The sequence below is a fragment of the Bos indicus genome, chromosome 10, assembly GCF_029378745.1.
Source record: "Bos indicus isolate NIAB-ARS_2022 breed Sahiwal x Tharparkar chromosome 10, NIAB-ARS_B.indTharparkar_mat_pri_1.0, whole genome shotgun sequence".
Classification (NCBI taxonomy): Eukaryota; Metazoa; Chordata; class Mammalia; order Artiodactyla; family Bovidae; genus Bos; species Bos indicus.
In genome coordinates, this window is record NC_091769.1 from 21779335 (window position 1) to 21793280 (window position 13946).

A 13946-nucleotide genomic window follows, 5' to 3' on the forward strand; every position below is an offset into this window, starting at 1 on the left:
TCAGGTCAGAATATCTCACTATTACTTATGCTGAGTTTGATTCTTGGTTAAGGTGGCAACTGCTGGATCTCATAGATAAAAGCACATTTTCCTTTTGTAGCTAGCATCTGGAAATGAATATCAATAATCTCAAAACAGTTATTCATGATAATTTACTATGGCATTCAGCATTTCCTCATTTAATTATGTGTTCATCTTGAACCATACTAGATTTAGGTATTTGAAATAATAAAGATAATAATGAAACAAGAAATGGACCCTGTGTCAATATTCATAACCTATAGACAATAGTAGACACACAAAAAACACCTAAGGATATCAAGTAACAGAAAGTGCAAATAAATGTCACTAAAAACCAAGAGAATTGAATCAGGAATCATAAGGTAGAGCCATGGTAGGGAAAGGCAGATTTGATTTGGATTTATACAGGCAAGTTTGGGATAGAATTTTAGAAAAACTGACAAAGATGAAGAAAAGGGAAGGAGTAGTATGTGAAGGCATGGAGTTAGGAATGAGCAAATCACGTACCAAAGAAAGCCTTGTTTGTCATCTTAAGTGAATAAAATTCTAGAAACATGTCCCATGGCTTCAATCAAAACTCTGGAAAGCTGGTGTTGGAGAAATGTTTAGATACCCAACCGCCTGAGAAAGCAAACTGGCTTCTAAGGCAGTTGTTCCCAGCCTAAGCTCCCTAAATGGCATGGGGATGGACAGTCAGGTGTTTCTTCTGTTTCTAAAAGCCTGATGAAAATTCAACATTCGCCTGCAACAGGGGTGCATAAGCTACTTACAAAAAATCTTCATAGGCTGAAAAACAAAAATACTGTGCTTTGAAAAAATTTTTTTAAAAATTCAAAACAAAAGTATACAGGGACTTCCCTGGTGGTTCAGTGGTCAAGAATCTGCCTTGCAACAGAGAGCTGTGGGTTTGATCTCTGGTCTGGAAATCAAGATTCCCACATGCCCCAGAGCTGCTGCTGCTGCTGCTAAGTCGCTTCAGTCGTGTCCAACTCTGGTTTAGCTAAACCTGTGCACTATAACTATTGAGCCCTCAAGGATCTCGCGTGCTGCAACTAAGACCCGACACAGCCAAACAAATAAAAGAAGTGTACAGCGTAAAAGACTGAACCACACCCCCACTAACACACACACACCCCATTACTCCTATCCACCTCCTTAGAGCAACCAATTTGGTGCATATAGCACCAGACTTTTTCTAAAAATATGCAAACAAACATACAGAATTATCAGCTCATATTACTGTTAAAGTATGGCTGTATCATAATTTAACTTCCCTTCATGATGGATATTTAGATTGTTCCCAATTTGCTCTATTACAAAAATGTTTCACTGGATATCATTGCATATGTATCTTGCTCAAGCGCCTTTGCTTTTTTTGGTATTATAGTAAATTGGTATATTAATTCTAGCTATTTCATGAAAAAGTAAATTAATTCCTGAACTTACGAAGGTAATTTGACAGAAAAAAGTCTTTCAAAACAGTTGCATGGTTTGAAGGGACACAAAGCCGGAAAGGGGCACAAAGAGTGTTCAGTGCTCCTGAAGGGAGCCCTCTACGGTTTGTCTTGGCCCTTTCCTTCTTCACAGCGACTGGAGGTTAGTAGGCAGAAACTTCTCTGTTGTGGAGGTGAGAGGGGAGGGCAAGCAGAGAAGCTGAGTGAGAGCTGAGGGTTAGCATCTTGGACCTTCTTTGCACCTCTCCCCCTCACACTTTTCGGAAAAGATTTGCCTTTACAGTCTCTCCTTCATTCTCCCACACCTCTGTCTCTCTTGACTTGTCTCTCTTCCATCTGATCAAGAATCAAGGAGTCAACTTATCATGAATGAGGTTAGTGAAAGTGAAGTCCCTCAGTTGTGTCTGACTCTTAGCGACCCCATGGACTGCAGCCCACCAGGTTCCTCCCTCCATGGGATTTTCCAGGCAAGAGTACTGGAGTGGGGTGCCATTGCCTTCTCCGATTTTACATGCAAATTACTCAACAAAGATTTTTAAAGCACATCCTGTATTAACAGAACAGGTCCTACAAACCTGTAAAAATAATTTACCCTAAAGAATCTTTTATATTCAAGTGGCCAAGGTCCAGCCACAAAGTGGTTAAGGCCTGGTCTCAGAAAAGTACAAGTGAAATGTAGAGAAACCTAAACATACTATGCCTGCTGAAGAGAGAATGTAAAGCAAACGTAAATGATTAACCCAGAGTTTAGAAGAGGGTTATCCAAAGAACAAGATCGGGGCTCTCCAGAGACTCCAGACCACCCAGCTGGAGCCAGGCCCTGAACCAGAAGATCTCCCCAGAATCCTGCCACCTTGTGAGACCTGTCGGCATGCCTAACAGACACCCTTCCCCTGCCCCTGCCCTCCCACCCCGACTCAGGTCCTCATTCTGTGCCCCTGCAAATTGTTCTAACTCTTCCTCCTCTCATACAACACTGCCAAGTTAATGTTTATGATTCTGATTTGCTATTCACAGGTAGTTTGTGATTTGCACTTCATGTTGTCATTTCTCTGTTGAAACTATATCAGGTCACTCTACTGTGTACCAAACATAGCACACATGGCTGAACTGGGGATTCAAGCCCTCACGGTGCAGCTCGACTTTGCAAACTTTTCCCACCACACACATTTTCTGCTCACCCTAAGTCACCTCCCCAGTGGGCTTACTCACCCTTCCATGCTTTTCTGTGCTTGCTATGGTTCTACCTACCTGGCTGGTTCTATCCTCTGCTGGAAAAATCCTATCATTTTGGAGGCCCACCTCTAGTTCTGTTTCCCCATTATCATTCCAACTAGAAAAGGTCTCCGTGTCATTTTACATCCACTTCTTTAAGGTGCCTGTCGTCCAGACCTTGAATTTCATCACCCTATTGGGCAGCATGTTTAATCTTATCTATAACATCAGAGAGCCGCTGGTTGTAAAGCATGTGTCCTCAGTCTTTGTGGACTCCTTTACTCTCTATGATTTTTAAGGACACCAAAAGAGATTTTATTTATGTTAAGCCTTATGTATAGATATTTATGATATTAAAAATTAAAACTGAAAGACTATCATCAGTCTTTTCCTGAAGGATATCAGGGAAAAAAAAATTATTCGGTTTTACTAAACACAGAGGTTTTTTCAATATAATTCTTTGCCGAGACGGAGTTAGGCAGTATCTGAGCTCTAGTTAGTCACAACTGCTTTGATATTTAAATATGATCTTGATTAGATCTCAGTTTTATAAAAGCAGAACTCAATCCCTAGTGGCAAACATAGAACTGAAAGTGCTCTATAAAAAATTTTTTTTATTGAAGTATATGTTGTATTAGTTTCAGGGATACACCACAGTGATTCATACATATATATAATATATGAATATATATACTCATATAATATATGAATATATATATAAAGAATGTATATATACATTCATATATTGTATATATATGTACACACACATTCTTTTTCAGAGTCTTTTTCCTTATAGATTATTAAAAAATACTAATATTTTGTAATATTACAAAACAGTTCTCTGTACTATACAGTAGGTTCTTGTTATCTGTTTTATATATGGTAGTGTATATATGTTAATCCCAAAGTCCTAATTTATCCCCAACCCCCTTCCCCACCATAAGTTTATTTTCTATGTCTGTAGGTCTATTTCTGTTTTGTAAGTAAGTTCATCTGTATCTTTTTTTTAGATTCCACATAAAACGATATCATATGATATTTGTCTTTCCAAAAGAGCTTTATGAACATGTCATACGTAAGGAGGCAGCAAAGAGGAAGGCTTAAATGGTTTTCTAATATTCCTTGAAATTTTATTTTCCTCCTCCTACTACAGATAAAATGCCACTGAGTAATATCAAGTAAATGAATTAAAAGCCTGTCTTTTTAAAAATATATATTTATTTATTTGGCTGCACTGGGTCTTAGCTGTGGCATGTGCGATCTAGTTCCCTGACTAGAGATCAAACCCTTGCCCTCTGCATTGAGAGTGTGAGTCGTAGCCACTGGACCACCAGGGAAGCCCAGGACTTAAGAATGGGAACTTTTTATTCAGAAAAAGTTGAAGATAATTGCTGGAAGTTTACTTGAACGTTATTTTTAAAACTATTTTAAAGACTGAAGAGATGAATACAATATAGAATGGTTTTAGTTGTCCTTGTTAGAGAAAAGCAAAGAAAAAAATCCAGGTAAATTACATTTGGCTTTGAAACGTGGTTTGACATTTACATGTTGAGATGATGTATCTGACAGTCCAGACATTCACAATATTTAAGCAGCTGAATATTTTCCCGATCAAAAAAGGTTTCAAAAACTGAGAAAACATGCACCCCAGTGTTCATTACAGTATTGTTTACGATAGGCAAGACATGGAAGCAACCTAAATGCCCATCAACAGAGTAATGGATAAAGAAGATGTGGTACTTTCCAATATCCAGTAATATTAAATGGAAATATTACTCAGCCATCAAGAAGAATGAAATAAATGAAATTATTACTCAGCCATTAAAAAGAATGAAATAATGCCACTTGCAGCAACAGTGGACCTAGAGAGCATCATTCTGAGTGAAGTAAGCCAGAGAGGGAAGGAGACTATCCTATGACATCCCTTACATGTGGAATCTAAAAAGAAATTACACAAATGAATTTGCTTATAAAACAGAAACAGACTTCCAGACTTCCAGAAGGAGCTAATGGTTACAGGGGTTGGGGTGGGGGAGAGGATGAGGGGCAGGGATAGTTAGGGAGTTGGGATGAACGTGTACACACTGCTATATTTAAAATGATGACCAACAAGGACCTACTGTATAGCACATGGAACTCTGCTCATTGTTATGTGGCAGCCTGGATGGGAGGGGAGTTCAGGGGAGAGTGGATACATGTATATATGGCTGAGTCCCTTCACTGTTCACTTGGAAGTATCACAGCATTGTTTGTTAATTGGCTATACCTCAGTACAAATAAAAAGTTTTTAAAAAATTAAAAATAAGTAAATAAAAACCGAAAAAATTTTAAATATTAATTCATTAAAAAAATAAGTCCATTGCGTGTTAACATTAAATAATACATTTTAATTAAAAAACTGTATTTTCCAAATCAAAAAGAATGTATGAGAAGAGTGATATTGTTTTATATTTTTGCAAATCTCCTTGGTATCTGACTTAATAGAAGACGGCTGGATTCTCATATCTGCTTTCTGTTACAATAAGTGGCTCTAACTGAATAAAGTAAGTCAAATCTCACACAGACATGGAGGAGATCCTCATACACTTCCTAAAAGAGTCTAAGAGAGCCCCAGGGTCCTTATACCACATTTGGGGAAACATCATATTGTAAAAGAAAAAGCAATGGGTTGAGAATCAGAAGAAATGGATTCTTATTCTGGCTCTTCCTATATAGCTGAAGCATAACTTTGTTCAAAACACTTAACCTCAGTTTTCTATCTACAAAATGGGTATATTAATAAGTTCTAGTATGTCCTGAGCATTAGGTGAGATAATATATTAATATGTTAATACTGCATGTGGTAGAGCTTAATAAACATTAATCTGTCCAGAGAAAGACAAATGCTGTATAATCTCACTTATAGGTGAAATCTAAAAAGCAAACTCATAGGAAAAGAGATCAGACTTGTGGTTGCCAGAGGTGGAGAGCGGGAGAAGGCTGAGTTGGAGGAAGATGATCAAGAGGTACAAACTTCTAGGGGCTTCCCTGGTGGCTCAGTGGTAAAGAATCCAGCTGTCAGTGCAAGAGACAGGAACTCAATCCCTAATTCGGGAAAATCCCACATGCCTCGGAGCAACTAAGCCTGTGCGAAACAACTGTTGAGACTGGGCACCCTAGAGCCCATGGTCTGCAAGGAGAGAAGCCTCCCCAATGAGAAGCCTGCACACCACAACTAGAGAGTGGCCCCTGCTTATCACAACTAGGAAAAAGCCTTCGCAGTCACGAAGACCCAGCACACCCCAAAAATACATAAATACGATTATATGTTTAAAAAGAGAAAAAAAAAAGAGGTACAAACTTCCAGTTATAAGTTATTACTAAGGATGTAATGTATAACATGGTGACTACAGTTAACATTGCTGTATGATATATGCTATGCTATGCTAAGTCACTTCAGTGGTGTCCGACTCTGTGTGACCCCATAGACAGCAGCCCACCAGACTCCCCCGTCCCTGGGATTCTCCAGGCAAGAACACTGGAGTGGGCTGCCATTTCCTTCTCCAATGCATGAAAGTGAAAAGTGAAAGTGACGTCGCTCAGTTGTGTCCGACTCTTCGAGACCCCATGGACTGCAGCCTAACAGGCTCCTCTGTCCATAGGAAAAGTTAAGGGAGTAAATCCTAAGAGTTCTCATCTGAAGGAGAAACATTTTTTCCTTTCTTGTTTCTTTTCTTTTTACTGTATCTATATAAAGTGATGTTAGCCCAACCTGCTGTGGTAATCATTTCACAATGTATGTAAATCAAACCGTCATGCTGTATGCCTTAAACTTATACAGTGAGGTATGTCAATTATTTCTCAATAAAACTGGAAAAAAATGAAAAACAAACAACAAATCCAAAAATAGTAGCGTGTGGAGGAGGACTGTTAAGGTATTGCTATGAGTGAGACTGACTACTGAAGATCGGAGAGCTAGAGGGTCCTACAGAGGAGAGAGACCTTTGATAGGTCTTCAAAAGAAAGAAGACTAGAAACAAGCAGAAAGACCAAGGAAAGATCACAGATTTTATACATACTGGAAAAAAATGTTTCCCATATAGTAAAAAACATGCTTACTATAGAAAACTGAAAATACATTTTCTCTGCACATACTGACGTTATTCTGTATCATGAACATTTCTCCATATTATTAAATTTTCACTGACAACATTGATTTTAATGGCTGCTTAAGATTTCATTGCATGGATGATTTATTTGACCATACTCCTATAAGATATCCAACTTGTTTTACATTTTTTGTAATCAGAAAAATGTCACACTAAGCATTTCTCTTAATGACTCTTTGTCCTCAGTTCAGTTCAGTTCAGTTGCTCAGTCGTGTTGGACTCTTTGTGACCCCATCAATCACAGCATGCCAGGCCTCCCTGTCCATCACCAACTCCTGGAGTTCACTCAGACTCATGTCCATCGAGTCGGTGATGCCATCCAGCCATCTCATCCTCTGTCGTCCCCTTCTCCTCCTGCCCCCAATCCCTCCCAGCATCGGAGTCTTTTCCAATGAGTCAACTCTTCGCATGAGGTGGCCAAAGTATTGAAGTTTCAGCTTTAGCATCAGTCCTTCCAATGAACACCCAGGGCTGATCTCCTTCAGAATGGACTGGTTGGATCTCCTTGCAGTCCAAGGGACTCTCAAGAGTCTTCTCCGACACCACAGTTCCAAAGCAACAATTCTTTGGTGCTCAGCCTTCATCACAGTTCAACTCTCACATCCATATATGACCACTGGAAAAACCATAGCCTTGACCAAATGGACTTTTGTTGGCAAAGTAATGTCTCTGCTTTTCAATGTGTTATCTAGGTTGGTCATAACTTTCCTTTCAAGGAGTAAGCGTCTTTTAATTTCATGGCTGCCATCACCATCTGCAGTGATTTTAGAGCCCAGAAAAATAAAGTCTGACACAGTTTCCACTGTTTCCTCATCTATTTCCCATGAAGTGATGGGACCAGATGCCATGATCTTCGTTTTCTTAATGTTGAGCTTTAAGCCAACTTTTTCACTCTCCTCTTTCACTTTCATCAAGAGGCTTTTTAGTTCCTCTTCACTTTCTGCCATAAGGGTGGTGTCATCTGCATATCTGAGGTTATTGATATTTCTCCTGGCAAAACTTGATTCCAGCTTGTGCTTCTTCCAGCCCAGCATTTCTCATGATGTACTCTGCATATAAATTAAATAAGCAGGGTGACAATATACAGTCTTGATGTACTCCTTTTCCTATTTGGAAACAGTCTGTTGTTCCATGTCCAGTTCTAATTGTTGCTTCCTGACCTGCATATAGGTTTCTCAAGAGGCAGGTCAGGTGGTCTGGTATTCCCATCTCTTTCAGAATTTTCCACAGTTTATTGTGATCCACACAGTCAAAGGCTTTGGCATAGTCAATAAAGCAGAAATAGATGTTTTTCTGGAACTCTCTTGCTTTTTCCATGATCCAGCAGATGTTGGCAATTTGATCTCTGGTTCCTCTGCCTTTTCTAAAACCAGCTTGAACATCTGAAGTTCACGGTTCAAGTATTGCTGAAGCCTGGCTTGGAGAATTTTGAGCATTACTTTACTAGTGTGTGAGATGAGTGCAATTGTGCGGTAGTTTGAGCATTCTTTGGCATTGCCTTTCTTTGGGACTGGAATGAAAACTGACCTTTTCCAGTCCTGTGGCCACTGCTGAGTTGTCCAAATTTGCTGGCATATTGAGTGCAGCACTTTCACAGCATCATCTTTCAGGATTTGAAATAGCTCAACTGGAATTCCATCACCTCCACTAGCTTTGTTCGTAGTGATGCTTTCTAAGGCCCACTTGACTTCACATTCCAGGATGTCTGGCTCTAGGTGAGTGATCACACCATCGTGATTATCTTGGTCATGAAGATCTTTTTTTGTACAGTTCTTCTGTGTATTCTTGCCATCTCTACTTAATATCTTCTGCTTCTGTTAGGTCCATACCATTTTTGTCCTTTATCTAGTTTGTGAATATTGTCTAGGATAGCTTTCTAGAAGGAAAATTAGAGATGGTATGTCTTAAGGTTAAGATTAAAGGCTCTGAGTCAGTTGACCTAGGTTTGTACCCCATTTAAACCCCTTCTTAGAGGCACAAGTCACTTAATCTCTCTAAGACTTAGTTCCTTTACCCATAGATTAACATTTCCTACATCACCAGGTTCTTGTAAATGTAAAGTGCTTTTCATAGAACCTGACACAAAATAAGGGCTCAATAAATGTTAGCTGTTATTATCATAAATTGAATTCATATATTTATCACACATATATACACAAGCAACTGGTCTGTTTCTAGACTATTAGTTTAGCCTTTTTATTCTGTCTCTTCTTGTACCCACTGCACATCGTGGCCTTTTATTTATTTATACATTGCTTGTCTCATAAAGGGTTTGAAGTAATGGACTAAAAATGAAGAGCAAATTCCCTCTCCTTCCTCCTCTTTATAAAAATTTTTCTTTGCTTTCTTGTCTACTTTTTTAAAAAAAAACAACAACAAGTGAATGTTTGTATGCTAAGTCGCTTCAGTCGTGTTTTGACTCTTTGCGACCCCATGGACTATAGCCTACCAGGCTCCTCTGTCCATGGAATTCTCCAGGCAAGAATACTGGAGTAGGTTGCTACTTCTTGCCAAACCAAGGATGGAGCCTGCATCTCTCACATCTACTCCATTAGCAGGCAGGTTCTTTATCAGTAGCGCCACCTGGGAAACTCAGCAGTGAATGGTAGAATCATTTAGTAAAGTAAAAAAAGATTCCACTAGAATTGTGATTAAATGTAGAAAAAGTGAGAAACTATTAGGAATTGACATCTTTATAAGATTCATTTTTTTCTAAGAACATGGCTTGTCTTTCCATTTTTTCAGTCTTCATATCTGTCAGCAAAATTTTAGGTTTTCTGTATATAGTTTATTCATATTTTCCACTAAGATTATAGCTAAGTATTTTATGGTGATATTATTGTTACCTCTGTGAATGGGTAAGAAACTAATCACAATAGCTAATGTATATTGAAAGCTTCCTATGTGCAGAAAGGTTCTAAATGCTTTACAATATTAACTAATGTAATGTTCATCATAGCTTTATAAGATAACTATAATTTACATTTTTGTTTTGTAGATGAAGAAACTGAGGCCAGAGGAGTTAGTTCAAATGGTTAGTAAATGGATAAATAGGGCTTTAACCTCTTGCCACCTGGCTCTACCGTCTATGACCTTAACTACCATGTTATTGGGATACTTTTATTAGTTACGTCTTTTAACTGGTTATTCTTAGTTTATAAGAAGGCTAGGATATGTTTTATATTTGTCTTGTATCAAGTGGTGTCTCTGAATGCCATTATTAATTCTCATCATTTTTGAATTGGTTCTTATGGATTTTCTATATACACAATCATATCATCTGCAAACAATGATAAATTTGCCTCTCTCTTTCTAAAAGTTATAACTCCTTTTTGAAAATTTCCAGGCTTATTGTATTGGATTTTTTTAGAATAATATTAAATAACACGGTGATGAGATAAGACATTCTTGTATTATTTTATATTTACATGAATTGTTGACTTCATACACATATATATGTGTTTATGTATAAAGAATATTAAGACTATTAAGAATGTTTTAGAGGGACTTCCCTGGTGGTCTAGTGGCTAAGACTCCGCATTCCCAATGCAGAGGGCTGGGGTTCAATCCCTAGTCAGAAAACTAGATCCTGCATGTGGCAACCAAGACCCGGCCCATCCAAATACATAAATCAATAAAAATAATTAAAAAAAAAAGAATGTTTTAGAAAATGGAAATTACTTGCCATGTTCTCTTTGATGACTATTACAAATGATCAAATGTTTTTCTTGTTTGCTTTACTTTTGACTTATCATATAAATAAATTTCCTAATACCTAACCTGTGTTAATTCCTGGGATAAACCCTGTTTCTGGTATATTATTATTATGTTAATATACTATTGACATTTATTGTTAATCTCAAATATTATAGGATTTTTACATTTATATTCCTAAGTTAGCTAAGTCTATAGGTTTGCTCTTTTGGAAGGTCCTCCTTCTGACAGGTTTTGATATTAGGTATATTCTGGCCTCCTAAACAATTGGGTAGTTTTCCGTCTTTTTCTATGTTCCAGAACAGTTTCTACTTTCTATTCATTTTGACAGATAAATACTGTATAATAGAGATGACAAGGAAGAGAATGCAAATTGGCACAGATTATTTTGCCTCAGTAACTCTGCCACTTTCATAGCTGGAGGACAGCCTTGATTGTGAAGAAGCAATTTGGAGCAGTAGGAGGGTCAAATGGGCCATTATTTTGGGGTTGAAGAGTGCGGCTGGCTGGGCAGGCACAGAGGTAAGTGAAGGTGGGCCTGGGGAGGGAGACCAGTGTTGAGGGAGGAGGAGAGCCCAAGAGAAAGTGAAAGGAGAGTTTACAATTCACTGGCAGTATTTAAACAAGGACAGAAAAACAGGAGCAGGTAGAAGGACTGGGCCTGAAGATGCGGAATGCTGGAGGATTATCTGGAAGTGGGTACTCCTTTCCTTCCAGAAATGTTTCCAGAGCTCTGACCTGTTAGTCACTGGCTCCTGGAGAAAGCAACATTACTTCTCACCCACCAAATCCCTATCTTCATTCCAGCAAAGGCCTACATGCAATAGCGTAACAGTGACTCACATACTTCTGAGCCCAAAAGTTCAGAATGGAGAGCAGAGGAGAGGGAAGCAGAGGATAAGACAGAACTGATTAACTCTGACTTTATGCCTAGGGCCAAGCCCTTTAAAAGGTTCTCTATTTCTTTTTCATTCATTCCCTTTTGCTCCTCTGTAGCTCATATAGACAGACCCACAGTCTGTGCTGTTCTTTAAGACAAAGCAAAGTGTTGTAGAAGAGGTGGAGAGCAATGTGGTGTGGAATTACCTGGAACCGTTCGGCATCATGCTTGCCACACAGTAGAGATCATTTCGAATGAAAAAACAAAAACATCTCAGATGAATGAAATTCAGCCAATCTAAACTTACTTTAAGGTCAGTCAGAAATTCTAGGCTCTTTTTAACACAAAACCTTTTGAAAATTATTTTCGCTGATGACAAAACTGACATTACGATTTCATAGATTTTCCTCTCTCCCTTTCACCCATGGATGGGTTAGTTAACAATCAACAGAACAGCCACCAGCCAGCTTGACATCAGGAGGAAGATGCTAGGAACACAGATGGTCCACAGCCCAGATAATTAACTTTTTCTGAAGACGAACATCTCATAAGTCTTCTGTGAATATAGAGTTTGGTTGGGCACAGCTGGGGCAGAGAACAACAAGCAGGCTTTCCCAACAACTCTTCTTCTTCTTATAATGTCGGCAGAGAATCACCCACTTCCCGTCAACTCCCTACTCTTAAGATCTTCAGGGAAGAATTCAAAGAAATACTGGAGACACTTCACCTTAAAGGAGGGAAGGAATAACTCCCTTCTCCTTAAGTGTGGAATGCACACAGTGACTTCCTTCCAGAGTACAGGATGGAAGGGGTGGGGGGGAGGAGCGTAATTTTTCAGTAGAGAAACCTGATAAACACTAGTTCTACCAGGTCATAAAGGTCAATATTAACAGTCAAAAATTATGTTGATGATATGTACTCGATATGATGTGATGAAAATGGCCACTTTACCTCTGTGATCTTCCTCCCCCAAACCCATAACCCCAGTCTAATGAAAAACCCCATCAGACAAATTCCAGTGGAGAGATGTCCTTCAGTATACCTAACCAGTATTCCTCAAAACTATCAAGGTCATCAAAAATAGAGAAAGCTGTAGGAAGACATGAGAGAGCTGGCTGTGCTGTACTACCTGCTCAATATTTCTATAATTCTAAAACTGTTTTAAGAAATAAAGTCTAGTAATAAGAAGAAGATAGGATAAAAGTACCTCCAATTCTTAAGCTTCATAGGCATTTTCTTATTTCTTTAGTTTTCTAAGCTTTATCTTTTGGGGGCACGCACTAAATACATTGCACCCAGGGCTCCTTATAGCTTATCCTATCCATACCCATTCCGTATTTCTCAGAACTCTGATCCCCCACGGGCTACGGTCATCTCAACCAGTCTCGTGGCTAGTCACTACCTCTCTTCTGGCGATTTCCAAATCTTGTCTGGTTCAGGATCACTATTCATCCAACTCTCTGTTACACAGCGCCCCCTAGGCGTCAAATTCAGCATTTCCAAACCGAAACCCTGATTCTCCCTAAAAGAGCTTCTCACTTCCTGTAGCACTCAAAGAGGCCAAAATCTTGGGCTTCACCCGCAGACTTCCCATGTCAGGCTTCCTGTCAGTCGGTCACTAAGTGATCTCCTGCCTCGGGCCTTTCGTATTGTGTTCTCTATCCATCCTCGCTGCCAGGCCCTCAACACCGCTGGGCCCCTGCCTTCAGGTTCTCTTTCTCCTCCCTATATCTTTCTTTGCTTCATTCTTTTCCTTCTTTTCCATCCCTGTAGCAGCTGTTCACAAAGGAAAATGTAGAGATTCTCTCAAAAGGAAAATGTAGAGATTCTCTCAAAAGGAAAATGTTGAGATTCTCTCAGGTCTCCGCCAGGCTGTTCCTAACTCCTCTCCACTGTAATTCCTCACCATGAGTTTGTTTTTTTTTTCCTTCCTATCTTAGTGTGTGTTTAGATATTTATTTTTTGTTTGTTTGAAATATAGAATAGAAAGGAATTGGTGGCTAAATTGCCACAATCTATTTTAAAATATACTAAGGCCCATACAAAGCCCAGTTTAGTCATTACCTTAATTTTCTCAGGATTTTGAAGGACCTAAGTAGAGACACAAGAACCACCTTTGAATTAGGCAATGGAAAAAGCTGACATAAAATGGCTGCAGAAAGCAATAAAATTATGAGCTAAAAATGAGGGTAAGAGGAGATCATAAGGAAATTTAGAAAGGGAAGAACGGGAGACTTTCAAAATACTGCTTATGACAGTATTGCATGGGATGCAACAAAAACGCACGCGTCCCACCGAGCCAGCCAGGAGTCGAACCTGGAATCTTCTGATCCGTAGTCAGACGCGTTATCCATTGCGCCACTGGCCCCGAGACGACTTTGGTGGCCCCAATGATGACACTTCAAGCTTATACTGCAGGGCTTCATGGGACGTGTAGTCTCTGCACGGAGTTCTACGAGTACACAAAGCATTATGGGAGATTAAATTCGTCGAGAACTAGACCCTGAGATTGGT

General features: G+C 39.1%; 1 non-coding gene across 1 annotated transcript; it reads right to left on the bottom strand.

The window, feature by feature from the left end:
* Window positions 1–13727: 13727 nt before the first annotated feature.
* TRNAR-ACG (transfer RNA arginine (anticodon ACG)) lies at window positions 13728–13800 on the bottom strand. Its single transcript has one exon. It is a non-coding gene; the product is annotated as a tRNA-Arg (tRNA).
* Window positions 13801–13946: the final 146 nt, after the last annotated feature.